This window comes from Myodes glareolus, chromosome 27 (assembly GCF_982192425.1).
Source record: "Myodes glareolus chromosome 27, mMyoGla1.1, whole genome shotgun sequence".
Lineage (NCBI taxonomy): Eukaryota > Metazoa > Chordata > Mammalia > Rodentia > Cricetidae > Myodes > Myodes glareolus.
Genome location: NC_142052.1, coordinates 33,917,567 through 33,931,658, shown reverse-complemented (window position 1 = coordinate 33,931,658; position 14,092 = coordinate 33,917,567). Strand labels below are relative to the sequence as shown.

The following is a 14,092-nucleotide window of genomic DNA, read 5'->3' as shown; positions in this document are numbered from 1 at the left end:
TTCGGCGGCAATTGATAAGGTCAGCCAGTCCCTTCCTTCTGAAGAGCATCTCTTCTGAAATACTTGTCTAACACAGCACCCTCCGCATCCTCTTGCTGGCATATCTATGAAGGATTCTAAGTATCCAAGGACTCCAGTGTTCTTTCTGTACCTGTCTTAATGACCTGTTCATGAAAAGATTTTCTTGCTCAGCTGACTAATTTTAGTCTGTCTTCTGTTTTTTTTTTTTTTGACATGCTCTGTACTCTTTTCTTATCTACTTCTGTGAGTTCTAGGTCGTTATGTCCCTCTAGATCGCCCCTCCACCCACAAATGTCTCAGTCATGTATAACAAGGACATAAACTTCGGGTTCGCGTTTGTTCTACAATCGTCTTCCTTTCAGCGTGGCTCACTTCTTGTTCATTTTGTCTAGTTAATACTCAACGATTTTCTGATTGATTGTTTTTATCACTTTATTTACTTGTGTCTTTTAAAATTATATGTGTCTGTGTGTCTGTCTCTGTGAGCACACGCATGTGTATATACGAGTGACTGTTTTAAAGGAAGGAGCAGAGAACGTGTCAAACTTCAAGAACATGCTGTCCATGGGTGACATAGGCAAGGTACATCTTGTTGCTTCATGTTTCTCTTTCAAAGAATGAGGCAAATTCTTATGGATAAGTCTAACACTTTCCTGATTATTTGTCTTTTATCTTGCCATATTTCCTTTGATTATCACCTGAATTATTACATAAAGGATCGTTATGGAAATCATACATATACATCCACCTTACTTTAGCATTATCTGATATTGGCTATTATAAATCATTTTTTTTTACTGTTAGAAGTAGAGATTCTCTTTATCAAAGTAACCCAGAAGTATTTGAAAACCCCTTTGTACTGAATGTTAATGTCAATCACGGTCTGTGTTCTTCCAATTCTCTCCCACTTTTGCATCTTAAAAGATAATGGAGGAAGTTGGAAGATGGTAGACGAGAGAATGGACAGCAGATGCAGCATGCAATCTGATTGGTTGCTGGTGTGGGAGAATTGTCTGTAATCTGTCAGTCATGTTTTAAATAAACGCTGGTTGGCCAGGCAGGAGGTGTAGGCGGGAAAACCAGACAGGAAGTGGAAATGATGCAAGGATTGCAGGAGAATTCTTGGGAGGAGGAAGTTGATTCCTCCCATTCCTGCCCAGATCACTGAAGCAGCAGGATGTGAGCTGCCACACTGAAAAAGGTTCTGAGCCACATGGCTAACATAGATCAGAAAAATGGGTTAATCAAGATGTGAGAGATAGCCAGTAAGAAGCCAGACCTAACGGGCCAATCAGCATTATAACTTATGGAGGTCTCTGTGGTTGATTTTCTCTGGGACTAAACAGCTGTGGGGTACTGGGAGGCACAGAAAACACAAACAAGTAGGCCCCCTCATGTTACAGGTTGCATGAGAGAAGATTTAAACAGAGACTTGAGAGGTTTTTTTTTAAAGAAACACCTGAGATCATTTCTCAAGATGAAGTACACAAAAAGTCAATCAACATGTTGAATTCCTTCTAATACAGGACCCTGAATCGGCCTGGATCCTTTGGTGTGCTTGTGAGCACCATACACTGTAGTTTTCTCTATAGCCAGCCTTACAAACTCCAAATCCTACTGAGATGAGTTGGAAACGTGTCCCAGGTAAGGCCTCCCAGCTATGACGCTAACCCCACCTTCCTGGCATTTCACATCTCTGGATGTTGTTGTGCTTGTACAAATACCTTGTATTACATGATCATCAGTCAGAGATGGGATTTTCTGGTTTTAAGCTTGCTCTTCTAATTTTCACACACTGGCAACTCTTGTGTGTGTGGGGAAGCAGTTTAAAATGCTGTGTAAGTTAAACTAAACAAGCGTCTTGGCTGAACCCAGTTTGTTCCATCTGTACAGAGTGTGATCGGCTGAACCGAGGGAGGGGTGGGTGTGGAATCTCGGCAAAAGCTTTCATTCCAAAGAAAGTGTGTGAGAGGGGATTGCCAAGAGTTAGTCACATGGAGAACTGGGAGAGGGAATAGGGCAGCGTAGCGTGAGTAACATAAGATGGCGGGAGAGAGATTGGGGTTTCTTCTATTACATGCCTTTTAAATGGAGGGATGACATTTATTAGAATCAAATTAGCATTATTTAATAATATTTCTTCTGTTATTTTTATGTCTTTATGTTTATTACTGGAAAAAATTCAAAGAGACAATATTTAGATCATGACAATGGTTAAGGTATAGTGTTTATTAATTGGGACTTTGGAAAGAAAAGAAAGAATGAGGAAGCTCACTTAGCCTAGGAAGAAGGCCAGGAGGGTGGAAATTATCAGTCTGCCTGTATAGTGGAGTAAGATAGACTAGCAGTGTGGGGAGAAAGTGTGGATCAAGAATGTTATACAAAACTTAGAGAGCTTGGGTCAGACAAAAGTGGGCATTAGCCAGGAATCAAATCCTGGTGGAATGGGAGGTGACTTGGCGTGACTGGTCACAGCACAAGCCAAGGTGAGATCCTGAACTGGGTGGCCAATTCCTGAGCCAGAACTGTTGGCTACAAAGCTCAGGATCTGGAGGCAATTTGGGGGTGGTCAGGGCTTTTCTTGGAATAGGTACCCCTCGTTTTAAAGTGGGAAAAACGCTAAGCACATAATGGATGTCATATAAACTAGCATTTGTTCTTCAGCCGCTTATTTGAGTCCATGTGAAATCAGGAGTTAAACCAATTTGAAATCTAGAGCTTTGTTTAAAAACAAAAATTAAAGCATTCAAATATATCATCTTTCCAACAAATGTTTAAACATCCCTTTCGGCCAAGCTGCTTAAGAACAACAGTTGAGCAGAGCTGCACGTCTCCCTCCAAGCTCTGTTGACTGTAAGATGGAAACAGGAACCCTCGGGACTAGCCGTGAGTCACACATGCGGAGACCTTTCCAAAGCTGTTTTCTTGCTGGGATGGAGAGCCCTAATCTCACATTGGCAGCCTCTGCTGGTTCCAAGGAACAGCAGTTGGATTCTTTGTCAGCTGTGCCTCGTGATCTCGCATCAGCCAGCTTGAGATACTGGAGCAAGGAAGTTGAGCAAGGAAAGACGGTTACCTCGTCTGCTCTGATCTTCTCTTCAAACAGATGAAACTCAGGATCCTAATCACGTCTTCCTTTCTGGACATTTTAAATCCAGTGGACTGTGAAGAAAGGGGGTTGGAGCACTCCCACACTTGTGGGCCATTCCCACAAGTCTGAAATCTTGTATGGCTAGCAATCGATGGTGAACATTTTCATTCAGTTTAAAAAAGATGTTAAGAAATATTTAAAAGTAATTTCAGAAGAGGTGTTTCTAAGTGTGCATGTGCATGTCTCTCTCTCTCTTTCTGTGTGTGTGTGTGTTTGTGTATGTGTCTCATTTAATCCAGTACAGTATGAAATGCTTGACTTGGACAAAGTATTTACACAAGGGCGTATCCTATAAACAGAGTATGAATTTTAAGAGGATCAAGATACATGCTTTTGTTCTTTCTTTCAAATATCCATAAAGAGCTCCCTTTTCAAGAAAAAATAGTAAAACAAAAATGAGTTGGCAAATCGATAGCAGATATCCATGCAATGTAAAAAGCATAGTGGTAACTAATTCAGTAGAACTGAACTAGATGAACAGCTAGAAGCTATAAAGGGAGACACAGAGAGGTAGATACAGAGACAGAGGCAGAGGCAAACAGAGGGACAGAAAGACAGACAGAGAGACACGCAGATGATCCTGGATCTTTTGTTATAAATGCAATGTCAGTTAAGACATTGATATTTGAAAAAATTTAGGTAGATAAATTGGTCTATTGTTTGCAGATATTTCTATCCTAGTTTAACTCTAAGGATGGAGGTGTGTTTTAATTTAAATATGAAAATCTTAAGTGCTACACTTTGGGTCTCGGCTTTCCAGCACTATTTTACACTCTCCAGCAATGCATACGTGTTGTTCATTCTCAGCATCATTGCTAACTCATGCTGTTCTCTGTTTCTAAAATTAAAATCCTAATCACTGCAGTTTTGATTTTTATTTCTCAAGACTAATGACTTTTAAACTAAGACGAGGTGAGAATAATATATATTTTACCTTCTGTACTTACCGCTCTATGAGTTTTGTCGACGATATACTTTTATCTTAAGGTCATGAAGACATTCAATATTTTTCTTTTAGAAAATTTTATGTCTCCAGGTTTTTACAGCTAAGTAAGTGATCATTAATGAGATAGATTACTTCTACTTACAATGCCAAGAGAAAGTTGGAGTGTTTTCTCTATGTGGATTCACAGTTGTTTCAGCATAAGTTTTTGACTAAGTCATTCTTTGACCCATTAAATTATATTTACATTTTTCTAAAAACCAGTTGTCCTTATACATGCAAATTATTTCTCATACCTCCATTATGTTTCCTTTATAGGTATGTTACCAGAAGGGAAAGGTGATTATCAACCCAGCTACAAACTGGGTAATCTACACAATGGCCTGCTTGTGTGCTGTATTGATGAGATGGGGGAACAAATGTTCTGAGAGTAACCAAGTACTCTTTTATTGGATTTAAGGCACATTCCATGAGAGGGAACTTATGACTCACCCTGCTTGGGTAGCCAAAAAACTTAGAGTAGATAGGCCATGGACTTAGGGGAATACCAAATACAATTGCTCTACTAAAGGAACATAGCAGTAAAATGACTATTAATGACATACCGCTATATTCAGAGATCAAGGTCATGCTCAGTTATCATCAGAGAAGCTTCCTCTTGCAGTAGATGGGAACTAATTGAGACCTGCCGTTGAATAGTGTTCAGAGAATAAGAGTCTTTGAGTCTTTATGACTTTCAGTCCTAAATGGGATGTCTTCCTCAAACCCCTCCCCTTAGGCTCAAAGAGCTGTGCAGAAGAGAATGCTCAATGAAGGATCATAAGAGCCAGAGTGATGGATGACTCCAGGAGACCGTGTCTTCCAGACACATCAGGACCAATACACATATGAACTCTTGGAGATGGTGTTAGCGTGTGCAAGGACGGAACAGGTCCAAGCCAGATGGGGACCCAGCGCTGAGAGAGGGAAGTGGACTTCCATCCTTAACTAAAAAGCTCTCTTCAATTGACATCTGCTTGGAAAAGAAAAATCAGTTTATTCCAATGGAGTCTCACTGGGTATGTTAGCCATACTTTAGGGGAGGCCCCAAGCCCAGGAGTATTTGACCAATATAAAGTGAACTCAGTGGTGTTTTTGGTTTCACTTTGAGCATTTTTTTCAAAAAAGTTATCTTTTTTTTTGCATGTATATTTTGGCTTCTTTTTTTGTATTTTTGTTGGTAGTGTATGTGTTTCTTGTTTTTCTTTTTATCCTGTTTTTTTTTGTTTATTTTTAAAAAGAAAAGGCATGAAATTGGGTGGGTAATAGTGAGGTCGGGACGATTTTGGAAGAATTGGGAAGAGGGAAAGTGTGATCAGATCATATTGTTTGAAAAAAATTTTCAATGAAAATTTATATTTCTGAAAAAATATTCAATATTTGCTAACCATGACTTATATAATCAATTCCATTTCTAATGACATATTAGAGTTCTCAAGAGAAACAGAATTTATAGACTGAATCTATCTATCTATCTATCATCTATCTATCTATATATTTTAGAGAGGAATTTATTTGAATGATTTTCAGGCTATGGTCCAGCGAGTTCAACAATCGCCATCTACAACAGAAGGTCCAAGAATCCAGTAATTGTTAAGTTCAGAAGGCCGCATGTCTCAGATGGTCTTAGGTAGACACCAGAATCTCATAGAAGTACCCTCTAGTGCCATTGAAGGAGTAGACTTGCTAGCAAGAGCAAAATCAGGCAGGCAGAGTGCGAAATCTCCCTTCTTGCATGTCCTTTTTCAGGCTGCCGGAAGGTGTGGTCCAAATTTATAGATGGATCTTTCCACCTCCAAAGATCTGGATTAGAAGTGGCACATTTACACAATGGCGTAATTACCATTTACTCAGTGGTAAAACCCAATGACATCTTGAAATTTTCAGGCAAATAGATGAAACTAGAAAAACCTATCCTGAGTGAGGTAACCCAGACCCAGATAGACAAACATGGTATGTACTCACTCATAAGTAGATATTAGAATAAAGCAAAGGATAACCAGCCTATAGTCTACAACTCTGGTGAAACCAGGAAACAAGAAGAACCCTAAGAGAGACACACATGGATCTTCCTGGGAAGGGAAATAAACATGATCTCTTGAGTAAATTGGGAGCATGGGGAGAAGGGAAAGTGGGCAGAGAACATAAGGGATTGGGGTGGCTGAGTTGCTGGAAGGACAGAGAGGGACAGCAAGGAAAGAGATATCTTGATAAAGCAATCCATTATGGGATTAGGGAGAAACCTGGCACTAGGGAAATTCCCAGGAATCTACAAGGACGACCCCAGCAAAGAATCAAAGCACTAGTGGAGAGGGTGCCTGATCTTTATAATCAGATTGATGACTACCTCAGTTGTTGCTATCCAGTAATTGATGGAAGCAGTTGCAGAGATCCATAGCTAAGGAGTGGGCCAAGCTCCCAGAGTCAAAAGGAAGAGGGGTCGTAAGAGTAAAGGGGTCAAGACCATGATGGGAAACCCACAGAGACAGCTGACCCGAGCAAGTGGGAGCTCACTGACCCTGTATTGACAGCTGGGGAACCTACATAGGACACACCTAGACCCTCTGAATGTGGGTGACAGTTGTGTGGCTTGGGCAGTTTGTAGGGACACTAGCAGTGGAACCAGTATTTATCCCTGACGCATGAATTGGCTTTATTGACTCCATTCCCTATGGAGGGATACCTTATTCAGCTTAGATACAGGGAGAAGGGCCTTGGGGACTCTGGTGATGTAACAGACTTTGTTGAATCCCCATGGGAAGTCTCACTCTCTCTGAGGAGTGGATGGGGGGCGGGGTAGGGGAAAGTAGAGGGAGTGAAAGGAGGGGAGGGAGAGGGAACTGGGATTGGTATGTAAAATAAGATTGTTTTAAAAATAAAAAAATATTTAAAAAAAGAAAAAGAAAAAAAAAGAAGTGGGTCTTCCTACTGTGGATGACTTAATTAAGGAAAAAAATCCCCCACAGATATGCCCAGTCATTTGGTTTTTAGTTAATTCCAGAGGCTGACAACCAAGAATAGCCATAAAAATGACTCATTAAAATGAACCTTGAAATTGGTTTCTAATACTTGTAACTAAATTTCCAGAATTTTGATGATAAAGTAAAATCCTTGTTCTCAGTTTTAGGGGCAGCATTATGTGGGATGCTTGTTTTTATCATCCTTGGCTTCTTCAGTGTCTGAGGGATTCCTATCTCTCCTCATTGTTGTATATTCATTGTAAGTAATGTGTGGCTGCATAAGGACATTTCACAAGCATTTATCATTTTGAAAGCTCATTTCCTCTGCCGCCTTCTTCTTTCTCTTCCTGCTGTTTCCAGTCTCTATCCTCGCTCTGGACAATGCTGTTGCTTTTATATCATGTAGACATGTGTGATTTTATGCTTTTTTTTTTTTTTTTTTTTACAAAATCTGGGAATCAATCGAGAAGAAACCTGGTACTATCTTTCTGAGACCTGCTTAATTTGCTAATAAAATGATATGTCTTTTCTCTTCATTATGGATGAAAAAAGCTTCATTGTATACGTCAGTTATTTTCATTCCTCTGTTTTAAGACCAGCGTTGGTTCTACATTGCAAATAATACAGTTTAGATTGGATGCTAAAGCAGCTGTCTTCAGGTCCATTCCTGTTATTGTAAAAATGATACTCACTGGATAATAATTTCTAAACATTGTTATTATCTGTATTTCTTACAGATTTGGAAGATCGAAGAGACTAGGATTAGGGTATTGGCCAGTTTGTGTAGTGAGGTCTGCTTCCAAGATGGTACCTTGTTCTTGCATTCTCACAGGACAAAAGAGCAAAGGGACCAGATAATGGATGAAGCTGTCAAGAAAATAAATATTTTAAACTTTATTTATGAGGTAAGGTTCCCCCATGGTCCTAACAAACTACTAAATGCCTCACCCCATAATACATGTACGGGGGTCTGGTTTCAGTGTGGATTTTGGAGGAGTCACAAACATTCAGACAGCATCAAGTGCTGACCCCCTAAGCTCAGAGTTGGTATCAGCATGATTTGCTCATTAATTCCAGACACTGATAACACAATAGTCACTCCATTGTAGAGAAGTTGCTGTATCCTCTGTCCCATCACAGATCCAAGTACACAATATTTGACAGATTTGATGGTGACTGTTTACATTATGGAATTTTGTAATGTATGGAGAGATTACTGGTAAATATTAATAGATAATAGTTTCAATGAGCACATACTTCTAAAAATACACTAATTTGGTTAATAACAATCAATAGCAAAATCACAGCAGGTTGTCAGGGAACCCTAAATCCACAAAGAAATTACACATTCCTTATAAAATTATGTGACTAAGAAATTTAAGATCTGAATTTATTTAAAGAAAGCAGTCTCTGCAGTTATTGATAACATATTATTTTGGCCCCATGGTAACATGTGCTCTGTGGTACATGGAAAAAACTGTGTTCAGATCTCTGTGCTTCTATGATTTATATTCAGGACAATGTCAACATAAAGTTTCTTCTGCAGAAAGTCCTTTCTCTGCATATTCTCAGGTCTTTTCTAGCCGTCTAGTAAAGGGAGCTTTATAAGATAGGAAGTTCATGAATATCTAAAATCTTTAATGAAACGAATCTGATTCTGTTGTTTCTTCTGGATTCCTGGTGTTTGACACCTGTGGCTTGATGAACACACTTTCTACGAAATGTCTGTGGAACATGAGTCTGAGCAACTTATCCAGTAAAGCCAGATGTGTGTTGTTGAACTACTGTTGATGCATGTTCAGCCGCAGTCCTTAATAAAATTATAGTGTGAATGGTTTAGAAAACCAAACTTGTGTCACTTTGTAAATTCAGTGGGACCCACTGAATTTAAAGCAAAGAGAAATACAAGGAGCATTGTTTTAAGAATATCGGCAATTCTTTATGACTTCTAACAAAATTATAGAGATTCCCTTTTCCTAAATATGTTATGACGAGGGCATAATAGTTTTGAGAGCTCAAATTGGTTTAGTGAGCTACCTAGAATATTTAAAGGTATATCCTGAGATGGTCATTGCATCAGGTAATAACAACACATTTTTATTTTCCTTTTGTCTTGGTGAACATTGTTTTAGTTTTTATTCCTGTGACGAAACACTATGACCAAAGCAACTGGAGGAAAGGGTTGATTTGCCTTGCATATCGTCACATCCCATCGAGGGAAGCCAAGTCAGGAGCTCGTGCAGGGTGGGAACCTGGAGGCAGGAGCTGATGCAGAGACCATGGAAGGGTGCTGCTTACTGCCTTGCTCCTCATGGCTTGCTCAGACTGCTCTCTTACAGAACACAGAACCACCAGCCCAGGGATAGCACCACTCACAATGGGCTGCACCTCCCCCATCAATGGCTAATGAAGAAAATGCTCTACTGGTTTGGCTGCGTACAGCCCACTCATTTGGATGCGCTTTCTCAATTAAAGTTTCCTGCGCTGAGATGACGATAGCCTGTGTCAAGTTGACACAAACCCAGCCAGCGCAAACATATAACGTATTCGACACTGAGGCAAGTGCTCTTATATTTTTATCCTCTCCAAAATCCGCTGAGAACACAAACCTATTGTCCTGAGAGGAAGCAGGTATTTAGGGAGAAAACTTGACTTTCTCAAAGCCACATTCTTGTACAATGAGAAAGTAGTTGAACAAAAGCTCCAACCTATCTGCCAACATGTCTGACATCAGGCCATACCTGCCTCTGTCCTGAATACCACTTTGCATGTTCTGGAACCACTCTGGCCTCACCCTACTATTTGGTGATTCTCAACTGCGCTCAGTGTGAAGGATGCTCTCCTCCTTTTACACTAGCTTTCTTGTGTCAGATTGCTTCTCTTCTCTGACAAGGGCTGTTATTCTAGGCTTTGGAGTCCTTCTCCCAAGACCAAAGAAGCGTACAGTTCCCACCTTCTTTTCATGTTACCCCATCGTTCTATACTTGCTGCCAAAACATTTTATTTACTTGTTTATTTATTTAATTTTTATCACACCAAAGAGAACTGCCCTGTATTATTCAGGTTTCTTTAAGGATCTGAGTTGATGCTCATCTATATGTTAAATAGTGATGTATTAGAGCAGCTATAGTCTGTGGTCCAGCAATGGCTGTCTTCTGATTGAAAGCTCAAGGAGACAGTAGTTGTTCAATCCATGAGGCTGGATGTCTCAGCAGTTCCAATCTGGTTCTGGGGTCCCAGGAGGTCCTAGAGAGCTACCAGTCTTCAGTTCACACTGAATTCCGAAGAAGTACTTCTAACACCAATGAAAAAAATGGCTCATTATAGATGAACTTGCACATGACGTGAAGGGAAAGAAGACAGAAAGCAAAAGCTTCCTTCTTCCATGTCCTTTTATGTGGGCTTCCATTGGAAGGTGTGGCCTAGATGTAAGGTGGATCGACTGACCTCAGATTGTCTGGATTTAGGGTGGGTCTCCCATCTAAAATAATCCAAGCAAGAAAAATCCCTCATTGGTGTGCCCAGTTGCTTGGATTTTAGTTAATTCCAGATGTAGTTAAGTTGACAACCAAGATTAGTCATCACACATACCAGTTAGGAACTATCAAGAGTTAATAAGTCTGGGTACCAAGCCTTCTGTACCTGCCACCTCGCTGACACCTATAATATTCATGGTTAGGTTGGTGGAGCAAAGTCTGAAGAACCAGAAAGGTAGTGATTGCTTTATGTGTCATTTTCTCCTCTCTTGAAGGTTCAGGAGAGTTTTCTTTTTAAAGCCAATTTGAAAATAGGAGAGGTAGCAAGAGTCACTCATAAGAAATGGGGCTTCCCACTGAAGGGGAGACTGGATAGCATTGTTTGCTGACTGGGATAACTGCATAGCCTATTCATTTGCCTATTGGTCTGTTTCAGTAAAGAAAATCATGAGAGATCATTGAAACAAGGAAGAAAGCCTTGTTTGGGGGGCAAAGAGTGGAAGAAAATAGAGAAAACAGGCATAAATCTTGCAATATAAACTTAGTTTGGCCTCCTTGCCCCACCATACAGAGGTTCTTGTTGGGGATGGAGGTTCCAGTAGGAGGGGGAAGAAGGTATAGCACTAGGGAAAGGGTTTAGAGTTGGACAATGAGGTTGACATAAAGCTGTTACTTGTGTTTTTGACTGTAGCCATTCTGACAGGTGTAAGATGGAATCTCAGAATTGCCGGAACTGGTCATCTCCTATAACCAGGCAATACTTCCAGTAGAGGGATTGGAATCCCAACTCAGTCACATAAGCTTTGACTTACAATTTGCCTTGTCTACAAAGTGTATTGGGAAAAGAAATTGGCACAGAAATTATGAAAGTGGCCAGCCAGTGACTGTTCCAGTTTGAGACTCTTACCATGAGAGGGAGTCCACCCCAACACCATCTGGAGGGTCAGGACCCAGAGGAGGCTGATGGCCCAGAGTCCTAGGATAGAACCAAACATGGCTAACAAAAAGTCAATTAAATAATTCCTAATGACACTATGCTATACTATAGATCATTGCCTATCCAAATTGTTTTTAGGGAGGCTTCACCTAGCAACTGATTGTAACAAATGCAGAGACCCATAGCTAAATGTTAGGCAGACCTTGGGGAATCCTGTGGAAGAGGGAGATGAAGGATTATGGGAGCCAGAGGGTTCAAGGACACCACAAGAAAACTTATTCAATCAACATAATTCGTAATTGCATTCTAGTGTTAACTCTATTTTTTAAAAAGATTCATTTATTTACTTATTTAGTTATTATTTTATGTGTATGAGTGTTTTGTCAGCATTTATGTGTGGATATCATGGGTGTACCTGAAGAAGTTAGAAGAGGACATTGGATCACCTGATGCTGAGGTTATGAGTGGTTAACTCCTTAAAAACACAAGTTCCACAGATAAAAAAAGGGAGAATTATAGTCTCAGTCATCAAGTAATGCCTTAAATCAATCCCTTTTCACTCTAAATCTCTTGAATGTGGTTGTCCGTGAGCTATCTGCTGCAGACAGATTTTGGCATGATGGCCCCAGAGCGACTTTTGCTAAAACAAAATGGAAAGACCATTGCACTAGATTATAAACAGGACCCGATCCTGTTTGTGTTTGTGCTTTTTCATAGGAGGAAAATGAAGCTAGGTGGCTTCCTGAATGCTTGGTGTGGTGTATGGAAGAGAGGAGTACCAGCCCTAATGACACAGTAGCTGCTGGGACCTACCCAGAAGAGTTAGAATGAGAGATTGTTGAACCTTTGTGCTTGACCCTCTGATGACATCACGCTGCAGTCTGAGAAAGAAAGGAGACTGTGGTTATGGTTGATGATCCCCACCTTCCTGATTGACCCACTACACAGATTTCCAGACCTTAGTGAGTCCTATTTACTCTGAAACTGGCCTAAAAATGCTGACTGAAGGTTTGGTCATGTATCTACAAATTATATTGGGATGCAGAAATTGACTTTGCTAATATGATGTTCAATCTGCGGCTAAAATAGAGGACCTGTGAACTGAGACCTCAAAAATTTCCCCTCTGGGAAAGAGAGACCTGTTAAAGCAACAGAACACTATTATGGAGGCAAAGAGTGACTGAAGCCCCTCCTCAGAGAGGAAGAATGACATAAAAGTTTTTACTGCTACTCAGAGACTGGAACAGTTCAAACAAGTTTAAAGTAGCAATGCACTTTGGACTATAAAAGAAAAAAAATCTCAGCTCACATATTACAGAAACTTTTTCTTTTTTTTGATTAGAATGATGTTATGAGAATTATGATTTGACAAATTGTGTGCTTGTTGTTAGTTTTCATACTAGAAATATGATATTGACATGTTAATGTTTGTAACTGCTTTGGTTCACTATGAAGATGTTACTGGTTTAAAAAAGATTCATGCCTATCTGAGAAAAAATTGACATGGTGCCAATAAGTCCTTAGATTTGATATACTTACTAAGACAAAAATGGATTTTCATGCAGCTAAAAATGGTTAAAGACCAATTTAAACAGGCCATCCCATTTTGACCATCCTCTATTCATTTATTAGGATATATTGTGACCATAGAAGTATTGTATTACAAGGTATTATCTTCTTACCCATGATTATCTGGTTATTTGTGAACTCTCTCGATGGAAAGATGGAAAGAGGTACATGGTGTCTAGTTATGCTCTCTCCCCTAACCCTTTAAAAACAGACACTAGTAGTCAATGAGAGGTAAGATTTTTTTCTCTCCAGCAACCTAAGATAGGATATACATGACAAAATGTATATACTAATGATGGGTAAGTCTAAAAGATAAAAAAAGAATCTAAGACAGGCATAGTTGTCTGTCCTGTAACAAAAGCAAGGATTTAATAAATAAATAAACGGGGGACTATGTCAGAGTCCACAAAAATGATTTTTTTTCCACCTTGACCAAAGGTCAAAGAGTTCAAGCCTATTCTTACTCCTTCAAGGTTATGACAAATGGTTTGACCCAGGGTGTGGTGGCTTACAAGATGTTTGGCCTAAACTGTGGTCATTGCATGTCCTCCCTAAACAACAGGGTCTGTTCTTTGTATCATGGTAAAGCAGTCTTTTGCTGCTTTCTTCCCTTTTGTATTGGTTTAAAAATAAACGTGGGCAAATTCAGTATTCACTGGGCTGCCCTCCTGACTCTATTCTGTGACTCTGTCCTTTTCCTTTGTAGTCCTGTTTTTCTCTGTCTAACTTTTCCAATCTACTTTTCCCAAGCCTGGAATGTCCAAACCTGTTGAGGCTGACCCTGACAGTGCTGAGAATGAAACTCCGACCATCTGCAAAAACGTCAGTGCTATTAGTCACTGAGCCATCTCTCCAGCCCCTACTGTTAGCTCTTAAACTTCCTGTGTCCCCAAAGATGACCATTAATTTTTGATTCCCCCAAGCAGCTGTTTACAGAAGTGCACTATCAGATCCAGTTTATATTGCACCACTGAGCTAAGTTCCTAGCCCTCAGGG

General features: G+C 39.9%; 1 long non-coding RNA gene across 4 annotated transcripts in view; it reads left to right on the top strand.

Moving 5' to 3' along the window:
- LOC146889372 (uncharacterized) overlaps positions 1-13,773 on the top strand; it is a 49,926-nt gene extending 36,153 nt beyond the window's left edge. For 2 of the 4 annotated variants that reach the window (XR_015736822.1, XR_015736821.1), the window contains exons 2-5: positions 1,548-1,665; positions 4,894-5,173; positions 7,852-8,019; positions 9,247-12,233. This is a non-coding gene — a long non-coding RNA (uncharacterized LOC146889372). The other 2 variants (XR_015000150.2, XR_015000145.2) reach the window with 2 other exon arrangements.
- The last annotated feature ends 319 nt before the right edge of the window (positions 13,774-14,092 follow it).